Genomic DNA, 14120 nt, shown 5'->3' on the forward strand with positions numbered 1-14120 from the left:
AACAAAATAACAATTGGGATAAAGATTAGTCCATCTCCACGATCAGTCTCTTCGGAGGCTGCACGTGACGCCGGGGTCTCGCTGGTGTGGACACAATGTTCTCAGTTATTGTTTCTCGTGTCAGAGAATGTTCAGGGCTGGGTGCGACAGTCCCAGACTCGTCTCGACCCTCAGGTGTGGGGATTGTAGGTATGTAGTCATGGTCTTCAGGAGGACATTTCTTGACGTGAGACGCATTGCGGGTGACTCGCCGATTTTCTGATTCCGCGGTCACCATGGTGCCCTTTTGTTGTACAATTGTGAGAGGCTCATCCTTGAAGCGACAGTCAGTCTTTTGGCGCTGTTCTTGCTTGACAAGGACTTTGTCGCCTTCTTTGAGGGAGGGTGACCGGGCCCTCCGCTTGTGGTCAGCATATTCCTTCATCCTCTCCTTGCTGCACTGATCGGTTGCGACCATGTCTCTGAGTTGCTGATCCGAGAGGGGCTTCTTCAGTGCTCCGTCCCATGTTGGGATCCGATTTCTTATTGTTCTCCCAAGCATGAGGGTGGCAGGGCAGTGGCCCGTCGTGGAGTGTGGAGTGGTCCTCTAGGCGCAGAGGACTTCGTTTAATGCTGACTGTAGATCTTTTCTCTCGGCAGTGGCTTGCTGGAAGGTTCTCTTGAAGGTGGACATGAACCTTTCTACGGTGCCGTTGGCCTGTGGCCAGAGTGGTGTGACTTTGCGGTGTTGGAAGTCCATGTGCTTCGCAAAGTCGCTGAATTCGTGACCGTTGAATGGGGGCCCGTTGTCCGTCTTGATGACCTTGGGGACGCCCCAGGTTGCGAAGATTTCTTCAAGTACCTTGATGGTGCAGGTGGCGCTGGTGGATGATATGAACTGTGCCACTGGGAATCTGGAATGCTCATCCATGATGACAACTATGTATTTCCCTGATTGTAGGGGTCCGTAAAAGTCCATGGCAACTTCCTGCCACACCCCGTCGGGCAATGGGGTCATCTGTAGAGGTGCGGGTGGGTTGTTGTGGCTGGTCAATTGACAAGGGTGACAGTTTTTCAATGTGTCCTCGACCATCTGGTCGAGGGCCGGAAACCAGACACGCTCTCTCAGTGCTCTTTTGGTGGAGACGACCCCTCGATGGCCTTCGTGAGCGAGGTCGATAACTCCTTGCCTCAGTGTCGCCGGGATGACCAGTCTGTGATCTCTCAGGAGGAGGCCATCATCAGTTACCGAGAGTTCGTCAGAGATGTGTCGGAAAACCTGGAGTTCTTTCTTGAAGGCGGGATCCTCTTCTTCCTCCTGTGGATGGTACCTCCACCTGTTGGATTGTACGCGCTTCAGTACTGTCTGTAAGATGTTGTCTTGGCTGGTTGCTTCCCGAATGGTGGACATGGGGATAGCTGGTGGACGAGCATGACTGGTCACAAAGTGGATGTATTCTTCCGCGATGGAAGGTGCCGTCTCTGAGGATTCTCGGGGGTGGCGGGACATATAGTCGGCTGGGTTCTCCGCCTTCCCCGGTTTGTGGACAATTGTGATGGTATACTCTTGTAGCCGTAGGCCCCACCTTTCTATCCTGGGGGGCATCTTGCACTTGGGATTTCCATAGATCGTGACGAGTACCTGGTGGTCGGTTATGAGCGTGAAATGTTTCCCATAGACGAAGATGTGGAAGTGCTCGCATGCCCACACAACGGCCAGGCTCTCCTTCTCAGGTTGGGAATATTTCTTCTCGGGGTCAGAGAGGCTCCGACTGGCATAGGCGATGATCCGCCTCTTGTCTGATTAATTGTCGTATTGAGCCAGGATGGCTCCTAAGCCTACGGGGCTTGCGTCTACAGTGATTTCTGTTTTTCTCCTGGGGTTAAAATAGGAGAGGCAGTCAGTCGATTCCACGGCGCGTTTGATGTCAACGAAGGCACGCTCACATTCCGGGGTCCAATCAAAAGGCTGACCAGCTTTTGTGAGGAGTCTCAGTGGGTGACTTACGGTGGCGTAGTCACGAATGTAGCGGGCACAGTAGCTCGCCATTCCAAGGAAGGAGCGTAGGTCGTTGACGTCAGCTGGGCTCTTGGTGTTGTTGAGCATGGCGATCTTGTCAGGGTCCGGTTTCATGCCACTGGACGAGAAGATGTGACCGAAGAATTTCAAGGTTGATTGATGAAATTCGCATTTTGCTTTGTTGAGGGTCAAGTTGGCGTCCATCAAGGCGTGGCAGACGCGGTCAAGGGCGATGTCGTGTTCTTGCATGTCAGATCCGTAAACTAAGATATCATCGCTATAATTGAGGGCGTTTGGTATGTGTTGGATGACAAGACGTATCGCTTCTTGGAAAATTTCGGCAGCCGATGAGACGCCAAAACTGAGCCTTTTATAGTGGAAGAGACCAAGGTGCGTTGCAAAAGTAGTGATGGAGCGTGAGCTGTCATCCAGTACGAGCTGATGGTAGCCCTTGTTTAGGTCCAGTTTAGAAAACACTTTCGCCCCATTGAGCGCTGTGATCATGTCGCTCAAATGGGGGCCAGGGTGTCTCTCCCTTTCGATGGCCGTGTTCGGCAGGCGCATGTCCACACAGAGACGGACCTGGTTGGGAGTCCCCTTTTTGGGGACAATGACCACCGGGGACACCCAGGGGGTGGGGCCCTCAGTGCGCTCGATGATGTCAGCGTCCAAGAGTTCTTGCAGTTCATCTTCAACTGCGGATTGTAGGTGGAAGGGCACCCGCCGTGGATGTTGTGCCACTGGCTTGATTTGTTCATTTATGTGTAGGTGAATCTGTCGGCCTTTCAATTTACCCAGGCCCTGGAATAGCCATGGGAATTTCACAACGTAGTCCGAGCTGTCATTCACATTGAAGAGGACATGCACCAAATGAAGGCGTTCAGCGGTGGGGAGGCTCAGCAGACAGTCGGCATCAGGCCCTTTAATGACGTGGATGACTGCCGGGATGGAGATGCTGCAGTGCATGAGGGTGGTGTCGAACTTGCCTAGACACGGGAGTGGGTTCCTCAACATCCAGGTGTACACACGGACAGGCGCAAAACGCAATTGAGGTTTTGGGACCATGCGTTCATGTTCAGCAACTGAGATGTAATTGAGTGACGCGCCACTGTCCATCACGAATTTTGCTGCGTGGTTGCCCACTTTGATGTTGAGACGTGGGTAACGTTTGAGCTGATCGTTGTCAGCGATGTTGACGTATTCGGTAGTGTACAGAGACCGCCTGGATGAGGATGATCTTGATTCTCTTGATGGAGAACGACGGTCCCATCTGGAGCATCTAGATTCGTGGCTGGAGTGAGAAGACGCTGGAGACCGAGTGTAGTCACCCTGAACTGCTCTGATGTGGTGACGTTTGGTCTCAGATCTCGAGGGCCTCTGCTGGCTGTCTCTTCTGTCATTGTCACTGCGTCTTTCTCTGTGGTATTCGCCACACATGGCCTCAAAGTGATTGGACCGTCCACATTTTCTGCAGCGTTGGCCCATGGCAGGGCAGGAGTCGATGTGAGGGTAGTCATATCCGCACATGAAACACCGCCTCGTGCGGTCGGGCCGCCGATCTCTCCTCTCAGGTTCCTTCCTTCTGTAGTCCGAGCGTCGCCTGGGTGAAAATCTGGATCGGCGTGACCTGTCACGCGGGTTGCCACGATGATCCTGTCTTCCATGTCGTCGGTCAGAGATACGGTTGGCATGTTCATTGCTGGTGCCGGGTCCAGTCTCGATATCTGCCGCATTTTCTTCAGCCTGGTCGTACAGCCGGGAATTCTCCTCTATCTCCGCGAGTTCTTGCGGTTTTCTTAGCAGTCGTCGTCTCAGCGACTCCGAGTGACACCCAGAGATTATTTGGGATTTGATGGCCGCATCGGGCGAGAAGTTCGTAAAGTCACAGTATTGGGACTGACGTCGCAGTCGATGTATGAAGGAGCTCAGTGGCTCTTCTTTGCCCTGGCGCTGTTGGTGGAACTTGTGTCGCTCGTAATCGACATTCCTTTTGTGCAGAAAACGGTTATTTAACACGTCCCTCACTTTGGCAAAAGTATCACCTTCTGTGGTTGGGATCTCTCGTACGATCTTGCTTATCTCACGCCCTCCTAGGTTGCGAAGGGTTATTATTTTGTCTTTTTCCGATTCTATTTTGGACCCATCAAGGTAGTCCTCAAGGTCCTCTAGCCATTCTTGCCATTTTAGGCCCATGCTGCTCCCTGTTGTGATGGTTAATGGCTCCGGTGCTCGTAGATGCATTCCTCCCTTGACTTCCCTTTGCGCGGGAGGGTTAGACATTCTGACGGTGGACTTTCAGTGCTTGTTTTGACTTTGGTTGCAGTTACTGGCGTTTGTTTCCACAATTGTCTACTTCAGCTACCAATGCTTGTTTATTTCTTGCTGCCTGGGTTCACTTGGTAAGGTTTGCTGGGCTATCTTGCCACGGTTTGTCAGTTTGTGCTGCCAGTGCTTGTTTCTGGTTCTCTGCCTGACTCAAAGATGGCCGCCGCCCATTCACGTAGGGTTTGTCTTCCAAGCTGCCTGACCTTAAGATGGCCGCCCCCTCTGCAGCACACGAGGTCTTCTCCCTCGATCCAGGCACACACACTCAGGGCCACTGAACTCACGGTTGCAGGCTTCTGTTCTCCGGGCAGGGTTGAGGTGAGTTTCTGCTGCTCAGCCTGCCGCTCAGCCTGGCCCTCTGGTCTCGTTTGCCACGTCAGGTGACAAGGCTTCACTTTCCCGCTGGCGTCGGTGCCGGCTGCAGGGCACTTCGCCGCTCGCTTGTGGGGCTCTTTTCCTGCCCTCGCAGGGCTGCAGGAGGCGCTGGGGCAGCGTCGGGGTGACCTCCCGACTTTCACTTCGCTTTCGCGCCCATGGGTCTCGCGCGTCCAGCGCGACCGGCGCTTTTCTTTCTGGCGCTTAGGCGCTTTCACTCTGCTCTCTTTCTTCCTCGGCTCTTCCCGCTTCCGAGCGGCCGCCGGGTCACTCCTGGGGGGCCTCACCTTTGGCGCCGCAGGATCACTGTCGCAGCGGAGCTCTGGACGCTCCACGCTGCTGGACGGGGTTTGCTCGGGTGGGTCTTGCTTCTCCGATCCCACCCTCGTCGCCAGTTGTAGTGTCCCACTACAATGACACACGGACACATGTAGATTTACTCAACCCTTTATTCTTACTTCTGCCCTGTTCCCCGTCCCTACTCTAACTAACCCTTTCCTGTCCTGTCCCCACCTCTTCCCCTCTGCCCACCTAGCTCCGCCCACCCCAGCTACTGGACTGCTAACTCCTTTACACAGCCCAACAAGCCTCTCCCACCCCACACAACCCCCTCCTATGTATGTTCTAGAGGTGCCCACTCTGCCACATAGATGCCTCTTCCTGAGGAGGTTCCCTTTACTGTCCCTTAGGAGGCAAGTTATGGTGCCCGCTCTGCCACATAGATGCCTCTTCCTGAGGAGGTTCCCTTTACTGTCCCTTAGGAGGCAAGTTGTTGTGCCAGTGCACAGGAGTGGAAGTGACAATGGACTTATTTCGACTGCAGTTTGCCACATCATTTAAGAGAATCATCTAATTTTTGCTTATACATATTTTGTTTTATTGTTACCATGTTTGTTGTGTCAATATTGTTAATTCAGATTTCTTTGATTCCTAGCAATGTTCAGGGATAGTAAGCGCTGTATAAATGCAATTACAAAACAATTGTTTTCTGTTAAAATTCTGTTTAAAATATGTATTGCATGTTCGCAGGCTGTGCGCAACCGTCGAACTGCTCGCTTGTTATCGATGATGTCTTTCTTATGCTTGCGCTTGAACTCTGCCACAAAATGGTTAACCATTCAGTTGTCAAAGTCTTCCCCTCCCAAGTGAGTGTCACCTGCCGTGGACTTCACCTCAAAGATGCCATCTTCAATGGTCAGGATGGAGACATCAAAAGTACCACCACCAAGATCAAAGATCAACACGTTCCTTTCTGCGCCAACCTTTTTGTCTAGACCATAAGCAATAGCAGCAGCAGTAAGTTCATTGATGACTCTAAGCACATTGAGACCTGCAATGGTGCCTGCATCTTTAGTAGCTTGACGCTGGGAGTCGTTAAAGTAAGCTGGAATTGTCACAACAGCATTAGAGACAGTCTTGCCCAAGTATGCAGCCGCAATTTCTAGTACCATGGAGGAAACTTCTTCAGGGTAAAAAGATTTTAACTCCTCCTTGTAGTCCACCTGAACCTTTGGCCTCCCGCCATCACTTATTACAGTAAAAGGCCAGTGCTCCATGTCAGACTGCACATGATCTTCGAACATGCGGCCAATCAACCGTTTAGCATCGAAAACAGTGTTGGTGGGGTTCATTGCAACTTGGTTCTTTGCCGAATTGCCAATTAGCCTCTTGGTATTTGTGAAGGCAACGTAGCTTGAAGTGGTTCTATTGCCCTGGCCATTGGCAATGATTTCAACTTTGCCATGCTGGAAGACGCCCACGCAGGTGTAGGTGGTACCAAGATCAATGCCAACTGATGGTCCTTTCGACATTATGCCTGCTGATCTTCACGGTTCTCTTAATGCTTGTTTCAAAGACAGAAGCTGATGCCTGTCTGCGAACCGCCGGCGTCTGAATGGGAACGTGCTAAGCGCACTCTTTCTTCAAGTACCCAAGCCAGCATTGAAATCGATTCACTGTATGAGGGTATTGACTTCTACACCTCCATCACCAGAGCCCGTTTTGAGAAGCTGAATGCTGATCTGTTCAGGGGAACCCTCGATCCCATTGAGAAGTCCTTCTGTGATGCCAAGCTCGACAAGATCCAGATTCATGATATTGTCCTGGTCGGAGGGTCCACTCGAATTCCGAAGATCCAGAAGTTGCTCCAGGAAGAGTTGAACAGGAGCATTAATCCTGACAAGGCTGTGGCTTATGGTGCAGTTGTGCAGGCGGCCATCTTTTCTGGAGACAAGTCTGTAAATTTTCAAGATCTGCTGTTGCTCGATGTCACCCCATTGCCCTTGGGTATTGAGACTGCTGGAGGTGTCATGACCGTGCTGATGAAAAGAAATACCACCATCCCCACCAAGCAGATGCAGAACTTCACCACCTACTCTGACAACCAACCTGGTGTACTGATTCAGGTGTACGAAGGCGAGAGGGCCATGACCAAAGATAACAACTTGTTGGGCAAGTTTGAGTAGACTGGTATTCCGCCAGCTCCTCGAGGCGTTCCTCAGATCGAGGTGACATTTGACCACCTCGCCTTCAGGAAGCAACTCAAGACCTGGCTGTTCGAGTAGTAGAGGATCCCCCCAAGCGCCTTGAGACCCTCCGGGTGAGTAGCGCGCTATACAAATGCTTTGATTGATTGATTGATTGACATTGATGCCAATGGTATCCTGAATGTATCTGCTGTGGATAAGACCACCGGGAAAGAGAACAAGATTACCATCACAAACGACAAAGGTCGCCTCAGTAAGGAAGACATTGAGTGAATGGTCCAAGAGGCTGAGAAATACAAAGCGGAGGACGAAAAACAGCGCGACAAGATGTCGTCCAAAAACTCTCTGGAATCCTATGCATTCAACATGAAGGCACAGTGGAAGACGAGAAGCTGCAAGGGAAAATCAGTGACGAGGACACACAGAAGATTATGGAGAAATGCAACAAAATAATTGGCTGGATAAGAATCAGACTGCAGAGAAAGAAGAGTTCGAGCATCAGCAGAAGGAGTTGGAGAAGGTGTGTAACCCGATCATCACCAAGCTGTACCAGGGTGATGGTGGGATGCACGGCGGCATGCCTAGAGAGTTCCCAGGCGCAGGCGGCTCTCCAGCTGGCAGTGGTGGATCATCTGGACCCACTATCGAAGAAGTTGATTAAAAGATTAATTTGTTCCGCAGGGTTTTGTCATCAAAGGTGATCCAAGGACACACATTTGTAACAGTAGCTGTTTGAAAAGCAAACCAAATGGCACATTGAAGCTGCTGTGGACCTACTGGGCATTCAGAGTATTTGAATCTGGGGCGTTAGGAGAGAACAACATTGCACTTTACTTATCTGTACTGTAACAAACTTTGAGTCCTGACCTATAAAATCTATTTAATTGACAATAAATAAATAAAATAAAAAACATTTATATATATATATATATATATAGTGTAGTCTACCAACTTTAATTGATTGTTCTAATTGTACCGACAAGGACATCAAAATACGTATCGGCAAGCAACCCTGTCTTTAGTTCTAGGTTTTGGCAAATGTTGTCCGTCGTTTATTGTCTAAGCTTGGGAAACGGAGACGCTCTATACTTATACCTTCTTCCTGTCTAACACCAAGAAGCAAGGACTGCAAAATGGCGGCGTGCATAATGCAAACGGACAGCGCCTGCGCAGCTTGCATCTCTGAGCACATTGAATCGTACACAGCTTCATATGCGCCTGCGTATATTAAGCATATAGAGGCGGATTAGTGTCCTAGGCAGCGTCCATGTCGGCGTCAGGCAGGAGTCCTGTTTGTCCTTTTGCGATCCATGCTGGGTGGAGGGGTCCTTAGCCTGATCATGCCACTTCTTTCCTCAGAATACGGAAAGAATAGGCACGCGCAGCCTGACTCCAAGATGGCCGCCGCTTAAGAGGCGGCCCCTCCCCCGTGCGCGGGCTAGTGCCTGTGCGAGCGTTGAGGAGGAGGGAGCGCGAGGAGCCGGGGCACGGAGGCGGCCCTTTGTCTGAGACCGGCTCGCACACCGCCGCCAGGGGCCGCGAAGTGAACCGGTCGCTCCTACCCTCGGACGGTAAGAACCGCCTCTTGCCAGCCTATTAATTTATACCTTGCCCGTGGGACGCAGTGCCTCGATAGCGGTGGGGGATGGGCTATTACTCGAGCTCTTATTATAGGGGCATTGATTACTTTTGCTGGCTGATTTACTCCAGGTGGGGGCATAATTTTGACACTGGTAGTATGTTTCAGGGTAGGATATTTGTGCTCTATGATTTATAATATTATATAATATATAGAGTGGGATTAATTGCAAATTGGTTTGGGTGCATTTTGCCCACAGGTTCATGTGTACATTGAGGTCTAGGTGGGTACTATTATCCTCCGGGTACACTTTAATATTCGGAAGGAAGGGGTTTAGTACTTTCGAGGAAAGAAGGAAGGAAGTCTTTCGTGCTTTGGATAAGGACTCCTTGCCCTCAATGTGGATGATGTAGTACTTTTCGGATAGGATTTACTGCTCTCGGACTAGGGGCTTCAATGCCTTCATGAGGGGGTATACTGCGCAAGGTTGTAGGTGTATTACTCTGGATGGTTATTGCCTCGGACTATAGGATTCTTTACTTTGATTCTAGCGAATGAGACTTTACCTTAAGGTTGTTTATTGCTCTGAGGCCGAAGTATGTAATACCCTGTGTCCTGTTGCGTTCTTTGTGGAAGTTTTAACATTTGAAACGAGTAGACTTAAGTGCTCTCATGTCTAAGGATTTATTATTCTGATAAGTCCTCGCAACCTCACTGTAGGCCTTCATCGTTCTGAGGATGGGAACTTAATTACTCTGAAGAAAATGGATTTTATAACTAAAGATAGTAGTAGGATGGGGGTGATGTATTATTGCACTGAGTGGTAACTTGGCTTTGGAGCCACTGATCACTCAAGTGCTGACCTGGGACTAAACCCGGGCAGTGAACTCCACTCCTTTTGCAGAGTTTTCTGAAGAACACACAGAGTTCCCCAAAACTCCACTCCGCTTCCATAGATTTTTCCTCGTTCATGCTCCCCAGCGTCAAGTTGGCGAGCAAGTAAAAATCTACCGCCCGGCGAGATTTCTCAACGCTTGCGATCGGATTTCTCAATGCGGGCGGTTGTGTGTTGTCGCGACCGATAGCTTTGAGAAACCATCAGTTCGCGTTGAGAAAGTTGCTGGTCGAGTGGAAAATCTACTCGAGCAGCAGAAAAGAAGCAGCACTCTCTTGTGCTGCGCTTGGTGCTATTCGCGTTGATTTTCCAGTGCAGGACAAACACCCGGCGCTGAAAATCAACTTGAACCGGCATGACCAAGCGCACTCCATTTGCAGAACTCTGTGTATCGTGCTGAGTTTGTTGGTTGCTCCGCCCCAATACCTGTGGCACGATTCGAAAAGTTGTACAGTGAACAAGCAGTAAAACGTTTAATATAATGAAAGAGCGTCCTTTTTTTGTAAATCAGACATGTCTTAGATTTTTTGGGGGATTAATGTAGGATAGATACTGTTCAAGTGTCGTAGGGATTTTCTTCCAGATCCTGGTTGAGTTGCTGGAGAATCTCTACTTTTTGGCAGTTTCTTTATTGCATTTTTGCATCTCCAGCTTGGTGGTCTCTTGCCTTATGATGAAGTGCTGAATAGATAAGATTTGGTTTTTCTGCCAGGGGTATAGAAATTCTATTTCTATTGGCTTTGGATATTCAACAGGGCTATCAGAGGGGGAAAAGACCAACTTTTACTGTTTTTCTAATGTTAGTTTTGGATGGTAATACTCCACTTTCCTTCACTGGCACCCAATTAGAAAATGGATCACTTTCAAAGCTCTCTGCATGGTCTTTCTAGTATTGTACCATAAAGGACCCAGGCATTTGAATTCCCTTATTCATTTGTACACCCCATGCAGACCTCTTAGATCAGTGCTCTATAGGAAGGTGATGAATCCTAGGTATCGGAAAGCCAGATGGGGAGGATGCTCCATCTCGGTGTCCGCTGCTAAGCTCTAGAATACTCTGCCTGCCTACATCTCAGAAGTAAAGTCGTTCTCTACATGTAAAAAACAAATACAAACATGGCCCTTTTTAGGTTTCGCTGGGCAACGGAGCCTTTAGGCTCCGCCTCCAGAGAAATCTCTTGATTGCAGTAGTGACTCTGGAATACGCCCCCTGTTCCATTGGCTAGCTCCATAAATGGAGGCTAGCCATTGGAACAGAGAGGCGTCCGTCATGGCCGGAGGAGACTCGGGGGCGTTCCCGAGATTCTTTGGATTTTGGCGACGTCAGCCAAAAGCCGGGAACGCCCCCGAATCTGGTCGGGCCGTGCTTGCTGCTGTCCTGCCTTCCTCCCGCCGTCCCCCCTCCCCTCGCTGTCCTGTGCACGTTTCCCGCCCCCCTCGTCTTCTCCCGCCCCCTTCCCGCCGTTCGTGTACTCTCCCGCCTCCCTCGTCCTCTCCCGCCCCCCTCCCGCCGTTCGTGTACTCTCCCGCCCCCCTCGTTCTCTCCCGCCCCCTCCCGCCGTTCGTTTACTCTCCCGCCCCTCTCCCACCCCCTCCCGGGTTCAACCACGGCATTAGGAACGACTCGAGCACACTCAGTTTGGTTTGTTGATTCCAGAATCCAGCTCCGGGTTTTCGCGCTGAGACCCAGGGCACGCGAAAACGAGAGGACGCGAGGAGGACGCCGGCTGCACCAGACCTCGGTCCCGCGGCAGCTTTTGCAACCGCATTCCTTCTGTGGCCCCCCTGTGGCCCCCCTCATCTGCGCAGAGAACTGCGGGGGTGTCAGGCGCGGGAGAGCAGGCAGCAGTGGCGGCTCGGCAGGAGCTCTATGACCCGCGATCTACAGCCCGCAGCGCACATACCACACTCCACGACGGTGTTTGAGGTGGCGGCGGGCAGGCGGCGGAAAACAGCAGAAGCGGTCCGGTGCGGTGTGGCCATCTCTACGGGCGCTGCCATGGCCCCAGCTTCCAGGCTTCAGGTGCACTTGATGCTCATCTGCCTCTCGGCCCTGCAGGGAGAGACCAGTCCTTTACCCTTTTGTGAGCTTCCCGTATGAATCCCATTTCAATGCACAGTGAGTCTATTTTGGGACCTAGGGTGGATTTAATGTCCAGGATCGCTGCCAGGAGTTCATCAAAGCAATGAGAGTGATTCTGATAGGGTGTCTGGCGTTCGCTTCTCAGCCTGGGTAATGTCCGATGGGCGATCCGCGGATTGAGAAGCGCCCCCTTTTTGAGCCTGAGGCCAGTCTGTTCTGTTCTTTCCCGTCTTAAGAAGATCAATGTGAGCTGTGAGCCTGATGTCGAGCAGCGGTTGTGTAGAATAGCAAGGCGAGAATGTCGTCAATTGCAGGGAGCGCCCCTGGAACGTGCCCCCCACATCACCTAGCTAGGCTTGTGTTCTGATGCTTCTGCCCCGGTAAAGGGGAGGGCAGGGTGTTTCCTGACGACCTCCCACGCAACTTGGAATGTAGGGGATTACTCCTCTGTAGTACACGGTGCCCATGCACCCCCGCTGGTCCGCTGCGTGCCTCGGTCTTGTATTTGGGGCCGGTGACTCAGACCTGATTTAATGCACAGTGTAGCCCCCTGGTGTCCGGGGCTCACGTCACGCCCCCCACAGGAAAATGGGGCTGATGGGGGGTGTTTAACTGTCCCAAGGTGCTGATGCCTGCAGAATTAGTGTCCCTCTTGGTGGCCCCATTGTTAACGTGAGTACCCGCTCTCCTACACTGTCTTAGGCCGAGGAGTTGCACCTCGCTTAGCCTGCACTGCTTAACTATGTTGGTGGGTTAGCGGTGTTCTGCATTCCTTCCCAGCAGCAGTTCTTGCGTGTTCAGCCAGGGCTTCTCCCCTCAGCAATTGATGTGATGTACCACAATGTCCTAGGTGCAGGATCCAGCCGGCGTGGTGGGTGCTCCATGGGGTCCCCGATGCAAAGGCCCAGCAGGCCAACTAAAATGAGAAAGCACGCATCACTCTCTGCGTCATCCTCCCGTGGGGGGACCCGCATTCCCAATCAAAGGGAGGGGGGGGGGGGTGAAGGCCAGAGAGTGGCACAGAAGACCCACGTAGGGTGGCAATTATGACAGGATATTGAGCAGGTCATTGCGGAGCAGCTTAGTGTGTGTCTGCTCCGACAGCCATCTTGGCCACGCCCCCATTTTTATTTTCAAGTGTTAGTGTGTAATAAAAACTAACTTTGCAAACTGCCCTCCGAGTTGCCTGCTAGTATGCGTAACCCCACATTTAGAGTTGTACATATCACCATTAATCCTAACAGCAGTATCTGAAGCACATTTAAATTAGGCATAGGTTTTCTTCATACCTAGTTTTCATTCATTTGGTTTTAAAGTATGAATTGAATGTTTGATTTACAATGAAAAATCTCTTTAAGCTGTAATTCAGTTACTGCATGCTTTTGGACAGCCAACAAAAAATATATATTCCTGGAACCGGAAGGGTCTGATGGACTAAGAGCATATTATTTTTGTGAATTTGCCATTGGGTCAAAAATCACAGATGTAAACTGTGTCAGTTGTTTGTTTCTTTTTCTTACAATTTTTTTTATTTCAGTGAATACTTTCTCTGGGGAAACCATGGCCCTTCTGTACAAATGACCCCTTGCTAAATTTGGAATTTTGTCGACTTTTTGGAAAATTCGACTTTACCGGATTTCATAGTTGTATCCAACACAACCCAAAAGTAGGTTCAGCCACAAAAAAATTGAAAAATGGACTACTTCCACTTATAATAATGTAAAAGCTGTGCTAAAATATAAAAACATATTAAAATATAAACATATTTACAACTATGGTTGTTCCCGAAAGGTGGGAAGATAGCTATCTTAGCACAGCAAACATTTTAGGGTGCCATTTGAAAAAAAAAATGCACTTTCTTGCACATAATATTTTCAGTTTTTTTTTTAAGTTTCTGTATTTGGGCTATTTTTTAGATTACCTCTAGGGGAATCCTTAAACCTTGGGGACCTTTAGAACGCCCAACATATGGGGAAAAAGGGACTCCAATCTAGGGTGGATACCTTTTTTGGACAAAAAAAAGATATTTGAGGGCTTAAGCCGGAAGTGCCTCGAACATCACAAAAGCACTGAGGTTGGAGAAGCCTCAGCAGTTAAGCTGTTAATTGCTAAGGACTACTATTTAAATGTGTACTTTTCAAGATGTAAAAAGTATTTTTACTTCTAGCCATTTTTTTGTAAAGATTTACGAGGCCCTGTAGCTTTCCAAACACAAGTTTTGCAAAAACCAGGCCAAAACAAGCATTGGCAGCGCTGAAAGGCTGGTGGTCAATGCCAAAAATATTGGCTTTGCCAGTGCTTGTTTCTGACGTAGCCACTGACAGTAGAGACACTGTGGATGCTTGACTTTAATTACGCTTTTGCTCTGACCTGGACTG

At 50.1% G+C, this 14120-nt stretch overlaps 1 protein-coding gene and 2 pseudogenes across 1 annotated transcript in view; 2 read left to right on the forward strand and 1 right to left on the reverse strand.

The window, feature by feature from the left end:
• Positions 1–5607: 5607 nt before the first annotated feature.
• LOC147662821 (heat shock cognate 71 kDa protein pseudogene) lies at positions 5608–6525 on the reverse strand (annotated as a pseudogene).
• Positions 6526–6564: 39 nt separating this feature from the next.
• Positions 6565–7846, forward strand: LOC147662822 (heat shock cognate 71 kDa protein pseudogene; annotated as a pseudogene).
• Positions 7847–8620: 774 nt separating this feature from the next.
• The window catches only part of LOC147662823 (SWI/SNF-related matrix-associated actin-dependent regulator of chromatin subfamily A member 4), a gene marked incomplete at its 3' end in the record, with an annotated part of 317340 nt that continues 311840 nt past the window's right edge, over positions 8621–14120 (forward strand). Inside the window, exon 1 of the mRNA XM_086950887.1 lies at positions 8621–8756. The remainder of the gene's footprint in view (positions 8757–14120) is intronic.

Source organism: Lissotriton vulgaris, unplaced genomic scaffold (genome assembly GCF_964263255.1).
Source record: "Lissotriton vulgaris unplaced genomic scaffold, aLisVul1.2 SCAFFOLD_828, whole genome shotgun sequence".
NCBI lineage: Eukaryota > Metazoa > Chordata > Amphibia > Caudata > Salamandridae > Lissotriton > Lissotriton vulgaris.